Here is a 7,933-nt window from a genome sequence, read left to right on the forward strand (position 1 = left end):
AGATGACATGATACTTTACATAGAAGACCACAAAAACTCCACCAAAAGGCTTATAGATTTAATAACCAAATTTAGTAGTATAGCTGGATACAAAGTCAACACTCAAAAATCAATAGCATCCCTGTACACAAACAACAAATAGACTGAGAGAGGAATTGGAGGAACCACACCTTTCACAATAGTGTCTAAAAAAATGAAATACTTAGGAAATAATCTAACAAAGGAAGTAAAAGATCTATACAGTGAAAATTACACTACTTTGAAAAAAGAGATCAAAGAGGATTTCATAAAATGGAAAGCTATTCCTTGTAGTAGTAGAAAACATTCCTAGTATGCACATACCAACATGTGTGAGTCTTTTTTTTTTTGGTTTTGGTTTTTTTCCGGTACCAGGCACCGAACTCAGGACCTTGCACTTGCCAGGCAGGCGCTGTGCCGCTGAGCTAAATCCCCAGCCCCCAATATGTATGACTCTTATAAACATTTTCTTGACTGAAAGAAGACAGAAATAAATTAGTACACTGTGTAGTTCCATTTAAAGAAGTTTAATAATGGGTAAAATTAACAATCCATGAGAGAAATTAGAATAAAAGTTACCTTGGGAGGGGAATACTCTTGTAAGGGGCACGTGAGAATCTTACATATGCTTAATAATTGAATTGAAAAAATTCTACCTATTTTAGAAGAGAATTTTTAATAATCCTGTAGTTTAAGCTTTGTCCACTAAGTGTCCTCAGTTTAATATATTAGAATTCAACTTCGTGAAAAGTTTGAGTCTCTAAATATCTCTTTAAAAATTTAATAAAAGTTTCAATAAAATGAAAGTTACTACTTCAGGTAAAACATTATATATATAATCAATAATATTTGAAAAATTTTACATCCCTTACAAATCTATAAGTACTTGTAAATGTGTAGAAGAAAATTTAAGCATTACTTATGAGTTTCATATGTGCTATCCAGGTGAAGAATTTATTTACATTAAATTGTTTTCTTATTGTCAAGCTTTATCTTCACTTTCTCTTTTAATTTTTAAAGGGTTTTGAGGATGGAATTAAACAAAGACACACATGTTGAAAGAATCCATGGCAGTGTAGTTAACACCCTTGACACTGAACCTGCTGAAGGGAGATAGTAAGCTTATTCAATTTAGAATATCACTTTTTCTTTGTGACATACACTACAATCTTTTCTCACATTAATCATATAGAAGTTTAATGAGAAAGTCTAAGTTGCAGCGTTTTTCAACTAATGATTTTAATTACATAGAATGTCAAAACTGCAAACTGTTGCCGAATGTTTTCATTTTAAATCAAGAAATTTTTAATTTATTTAGATATGGAGGGGCTGCAAGGCCTAGGACAGGTCTGTAAGTGCTATTTTGAAAAACAGCTGTAGCTTTCATGGTGTCCAATCGGAAAACGCATAAGAAGAAAAACTGTACCTTTGAGAATGCAGTTGGAAACACATAGAATATCAAAAGCACTATTGCCTATACTTTTATTCCTTTCAGCAGAATAGTTTGTCAGCTTCTACAAATGAAATAGACAAGCTTTAAGTAACATTTCCTTTTTCTTCCAAAAAGTTATCATTTACTTTTAAGCACCCTCTTTTACTCTCCTAAGTAAAGCTCTGAGCAGTCTGGCCCCTGCTGACCACTCACCTCTCACCACTCTTCCATACACCTCAGCCACATGTCCCTTCTTTCACTTTCTAGAATGAAACAGGATTGTGAACTCCAATGCTTCCTTCAAGTTCCAGTTTAAATATTTCAATCAGTGTACTACTACTGTTTGTTGGTTTACCGAGAGGAACTGTTAACGTGTACTTGTTGGATCACTCTTACATGTCTATATTGCGTAATATGTGCATCCATTTTGAAGATAACATTATGTAAGATAGCAACCATTGTTAATATCCTATCACCATGTTTTGAAATTCTGTATCATTTTTGTTGTTCTCTATGCTGTTTTGTTTATGTACTTGCTTTTGTTATTTTTTTCTTTTCTCTTTAAAATGACAAACAAAATTTATATGTCTATACAAGGATAGCTGGGATAGGTGTATTGTGGATGTCTGTGGTTTATTGAAAGGAACAGTCAATGCTGAAAATTTTCCTTTTTCTTGACCAATTTTGCATGCTTGAATCTGGAACTCAGAATGACTGGTCTGAAAACAACAATATGCAGTATAAGAACCATTGTGGAACTCTTACCATCTTGTGTGGTGAAGCTCTGCATCTTTTCTATTTTTTAAAATTACTTGATACAGTCTTTGATTGTTTGATCAATGTTACATTCTTACATCTGGTGGAATGAACAACTTCATTGAAGATAACAGTATGTCATGTAGCAACTATTGTTAATTCCTGTCATGTTGATTTGAGATCATGTATCGTTTTTGTTGTTTCTGTGTTGTTTTCATTTTGTCTTCATTGTTGTTTTGTTAATTTTTTTAATCTTTAAAATAAAAAATAAACATTAAAATCAAGGAAAGTAAAAGTTATTGTGACTGATCTCGATTATAACTAACATTTTGTGTGATTATGTATACTACTTGTCTTTCCTACTAGACTATGAACTCTAGACAGGAACAATACCTCCCTTGTCCACAGCTGTATTGAACTGACTTACATATTGTTAGGTGCTCAGCTGAAGCTGAACAGATGGAATGAATACATTCACAAGAGAAAGAAGGAGATACTTACAAAGAACTTCGCATTTTAATCATCTTATCAGCTTTGTGATTTAGGTGAAAAGGGCCTCCTTTGCTACCAATGTTGAAATGTTTAGACACGTGACATAAGGTGCCAGGGTCACATAGCTGTTGTAATAGCTGGTCTCTTGGATTCCATTTTCACTCAGCACAAGGATAATTAACACTTACAATAACTTTGTAATATCTTACTTTCTTAAGTAAGAACTACCATTTGCTGTTTTAGTTGTACCATCTTTTCTTTTGGAATCATGAAGGTAAATTTAAATGAGTACTTCTTCAATTTTTTATGCTATAAATTTTTTAGGCACATTTAAAATTAATTTTAAATTAATTTAAAATGAATTAATTTAAGATTTCATGGTAAATGATGATTACATTGATCATGGGGAGTTGGTAACATGTATGTAACACATCTTAATCCTTTTTTGTCCCCTATCCTTCCCTGCTCCCTCCATTATTTGGTCTCCTTCCCCTTTGCAAAAGATCTATTTTCATTTTTTCTCTTTCAGTTTGCTTGCTATCCCTTTTTCCTTGCTGCCCCCACCCAACTCCATCTAACGTAGAAAACAACCATGAAGTCTTATTCTATGATTCTAGAGAAATTTTAGTTTCTTCAAGTTTATTGTAACCCTTTTTAGTGAGAATTTACTCTGTATTTCTGCTCATAATACTTTTGGGTGTTTAAACATCAACTTTTTGTAATATGTCTCATCATAAATAAATGAAGTAAGAAAATGATCAATTCATGTGAGCACTTTTATTATCAGTGTTTATCAGGTGGTTCCAGTGGTGTGACTGTATTTTATGACCATGTTAACTCCCGCAGACATCATGACACAGGTAAAGCAGTGTATTCCACTGGCAGGTGTGTATTGAAGATTGTGAAGAATGTCATTCAGAAATTTATAAACAGTTGAGTATTTCTGCATATAATGCAAAGCATTAAAGTAATTATCTGAATAGATCAAGCAAGCTAATCAAATGATGTATTTATACTGATATCCCTTGGTGCTCTCTTGGAAGTAACTGAAATTCAAGTATAGACTTTTCTATTTAATGTCATGGGGCTTCCCTCAAACAATCTTTGTATCAATTTTCAGAAGAATTTTCAAGGGTTATGATTATGTCTTTTTTGTTCTACACCTAAAGAGCACACCTCAGTAACTAGTTTTTAGTACCACTTTCTATAGGTTCATTTATGAGTCTTTCAGCTAAGTATAAACAAATTAGGTTTTTCAACTGATATTAATAGGAAAAAGGCAATTCAGAGCTAGATGTAAGAACTTTATAGGCAACCATCTCACACACACTCAACCATCTCACACACACTCATCTTACACACACACAAACAGGGTTGTATCTCTACTTACTCAAAGATGCTTACCTTTAACAACAACAATAAAACTGTTTTCTCAACTTCTCTCGTTATTCTTTCTTGACTTAACAGCCCGTGTGTGACCTTGTCTTAGCTTTTTCATAACGGTAGTGAATTCTTTCTCCACCCCTGACTGTGGTCAGCCATTGAGCAGACCTTTGCATGAACAGAGAATAGGTGCTAAGGAACGCATCCAAGAAAAGAAACTAAAGAAACTAACAACCACTGTATATGAAAGCTGATCCCAGAGCACTAGAGTCCATAATTTGGGCTGTGGATCTACTCAGAAGAGCTACATGCACGTCTTGGCTCTGGTCCTTCTCTTTGGAAATACAGGCTTGGAAAAGTTTTTAATCTCTCTGAGCTTCAGGTTAGTTTGCTTTAGAGAGAATTTTACTTGCCTTATCTTTTTTTATTTTATGAAAAAATTAAACAATTTCATAATAAAATAAGAGAATAACAATAGTTAATATACTATGTATCACCTCTTTAGAGTAGAAAACATAGCCCAAAAACATTCTTTCAAAGAAACTGATAGTAACAGAAAGCTTTTGCCTTGTCATTTTAAAATGGCTTCTGTTATAATTACTTTTACGTGCATGTTGAAAACTATAAAATCACTATGTAATCAAAGAGCACAAGAAGGTATAGAAACCTTAGTATAGAATAAGATATCACCTCAAATACCCTGGAAGTTGGTTTTTCATACACTAAAGCCACTTACACTCTCTTCTCATCCTCAAACACACACAATGTGAATATCAAAGTACAACACAGTTAATTTGATTCATTTTTATATTATCTCAGCTAACATTCTAGCATTAACTTTAACATATTATATAGCAATATAGTATTTTCATATATTCTAGATGCCATGTCATGTGAGAGAATGTGATGTTTTTTGGAAGGAACATAAGTTAAAAAATGCTTAAGAGTTGTCACTCTTCTTTTACTCAGTATAACTCAATTTGAAAATGGGCATAGAGTGAGAATCTTTTAAAAAATTGTTAAAATAGCACATGCAATCAACAGAATTTAATGCAATTTTAAAAAGTAAATTTAATAAATGTGTTGTTTACTGAATGTGACCTAGGCTCTTATTGGATATTTTTTTGTTGCTATACTTAATAGTATTTGATTTTCAACAGTAAAAATAGTTGTTTTTACCAAATTTATTAAATGTCAATGAGATTAACAAATTCTGCTTAGTAAGAGAATAATGCAATATTGGTGCTATTTTAAACTTTAAAGTTAAAATGTAAATGAGTTTTTATGTATGATCACTACATTAAAGCTACATTTTATTTAAAACTATTATCACTGTAAGAAAATTTCTGTAGTAGTCAAGATTGCTAGGATCCAATAAAAACCAATTCTACTTATTTTAATCAGAAATTAATTTGAAGGATATGTACTATCTCACATAGGTGGCACCAATCAATAGGCTGTAGCTTGAATGGAATATGAAGGGACAGAAAGGAGGCTGCTGCTGCTTGTTGCTTCTCTGCCTTCTACCTGCCACACCATGAACTGTTTCTGCATGGTGTCCCTCTGCCCTGCCATCCTGCCTCAGAGCCTGATTATGGACTGAAGCCTCTACAAAGTATGAACTGAAATAAATCTTTCCTCCTTCTGCTTGTGGATGTTGGGTATTTTGTCTCCACAATGAGAAAAGTAACTAAGACAATGTCCCATGAATCACAAACCAAAATAAATCTCTCTGTACTCCTAAGTAGCCTGTGTCAGGTGTTGTGTTGTATTCCCACAGAGCTGACTTATTCCACCAAACTCTCATATTTATATCAGTCTTATTCACATAACATCATATTGTGTTCATTAACAGATGTTGAATAAATAAAACATAAAAAGTATGTGCAATGCAATACTATTCAGCCTGAACAAGGAAGAGAATTGTCTCATTTGTTACATGAAAAACCCTAGAGGATTTCAAAGTAAATGTGAAAACTCGGCCAGGTAAAAAGAATAAATACCACTTCACCTCACTCATCTATGGAATATAAAATGAGGAATTCATAAACTCACAGAAGAATACTGATAACTAGGGGCTAGTATGCAGTATGTTTTGGGGATAGAGGGGTTGAGGAGATGTTAGCTAAAAGATACAAACATCATTTGTCAGGACAGAAAGATTTTGTGAGTTTCATTGTACAACATGGTATCACTACAATTAACAACAGTGTATTGCATACTTAAAAATTGCTGAGAGATTTGAAGTGCAGAACAGATAATTATGAGAGGTGATATGTATACTTGCTTTAGCCATCCACCCATGTATCAGTCAGGGTTTTACTGGAGAAACAGATATAACACAAGATATACAAATGTATAAGAAATTACAAGATTGGGATATGACGGTCAGCCAAAGAGTTGGATGAGGAAGCATGCAGAGGGTGTCTATACACTGGGGACAGAAGGATTCAGTCCAAAATCTGGAGTGCAAGGCAGTGTTCTGTGCAAGTTTGTATCATGAGGCTGATGGGTCTGCCACGGAAGGCTGACGGATCCAAGGTGGAAGCCAAAGAGTCTGCACTAGAAGCCGGGAGACGACATCAAAGCTGAAGGTGCAGACTGGGGCTCCTCTGAAGAATGCAACCTCTCTGTCCTTCCTTGTTTACCTTTTATGTCGTTTAGATCCAGTTATGGTTCTATTTTACGAGACAGGAACACAACCATGGACTGCTAGGGAAATATAGGGTTTTTTCCTCTTCGACAGACAGGAAAGAAGTAGTTAGGTATGTGCACACATTATCACAAACTAAGGGAATTCAGTAAGCAACAGACAAATAAAAGAAAAACAAAACTAAGAAATGAAATTTTACAATGGAGATCAGAAAAATAAAAACCCTTCTAACAACCCTGAAAAAACAACCTTTACAGAAATTTTACATACCATTTTATTTTCAGCAAAATGTTTTAAAGTAAGTTTACCATATGATAGATGTCACTAAATATAAAATGTTTGAGGTAAAATAATAATATATTGCATCACAGTGATGATGTCCAGTCAGGGTAATGACTACACTATGCGATCCCTAACAGACTCAGCACAAGATGTTAGTATCTAAACACTATCCATATGATTTTTAATTTTTGGTCAGTTTTTCAAACTATAATTGACACATATCAGTGTGCATCACTGATGAGAAAAATCCATATTGTTTGGGGGGAAGGAGAGGGAAACGGGACATAAAAAGGATGAAGACATGATATGTAGATGTACCAATTTGCCACAGTGAACATTTGTCCTATAAACATGTACTAATTACAAATTATTTTAAAGTTAGTAATTTACAAAATAGTAGTGCAGAGCTTCTATGGAGAAAAGATGACACCCAATTATTTCAGAAGAACAATTACTCTGTCAAATCAGGTCAAAGAAAACAATGTAATTAATGATCAGTGTACCATTTTGGAAACAATGCTGCTGTCTGCTGAACAACGAACTGTCTCCATTATGCCCAAGTGTTCACTAGTACTCAGCCTCAAAAGGAGCTACAGGATGATCTTCCAGTTTTCTACTAAAACAAAACAGTTGATGTATTATTTGAACCAGGTAAATTATTTCTTTGTCGAGCACTAATTCATTATAATTGTGTGTACATTTATATACCAAATGCAAAGCTTGAGGTACCTTTATCTACAGCAATATAGCTTTACACTTACACCAAACAGTGGAGGACACAGGTTTGCAGTGATTAGAAAATGAGCCCTTCATCCTGAATGCAAGGGATAAGGCCATGTTTCCTGAACAGAAGTTTGATAACGGTCATAACATGAAATTTAGAAGGACAATGACTAAGGGTAACTTCAAACCTGAGC

At 33.8% G+C, this 7,933-nt stretch overlaps 1 long non-coding RNA gene across 10 annotated transcripts in view; it reads right to left on the bottom strand.

The window, feature by feature from the left end:
* Nucleotides 1-421: 421 nt before the first annotated feature.
* LOC102004433 overlaps nucleotides 422-7,933 on the bottom strand; it is a 22,482-nt gene continuing 14,970 nt past the window's right edge. For 9 of the 10 annotated variants that reach the window (XR_001235674.1, XR_001235675.1, XR_001235677.1 and 6 more), the window contains one exon: nucleotides 5,747-7,632. This is a non-coding gene — a long non-coding RNA (uncharacterized LOC102004433). Of the gene's footprint in view, nucleotides 1,714-4,102; nucleotides 4,250-5,746; nucleotides 7,633-7,933 lie in introns of those variants that run through there. The other variant, XR_001235680.1, reaches the window with a different exon arrangement.

The sequence above is a fragment of the Chinchilla lanigera genome, unplaced genomic scaffold (assembly GCF_000276665.1).
Source record: "Chinchilla lanigera isolate Chin_1 unplaced genomic scaffold, ChiLan1.0 scaffold00045, whole genome shotgun sequence".
Lineage (NCBI taxonomy): Eukaryota > Metazoa > Chordata > Mammalia > Rodentia > Chinchillidae > Chinchilla > Chinchilla lanigera.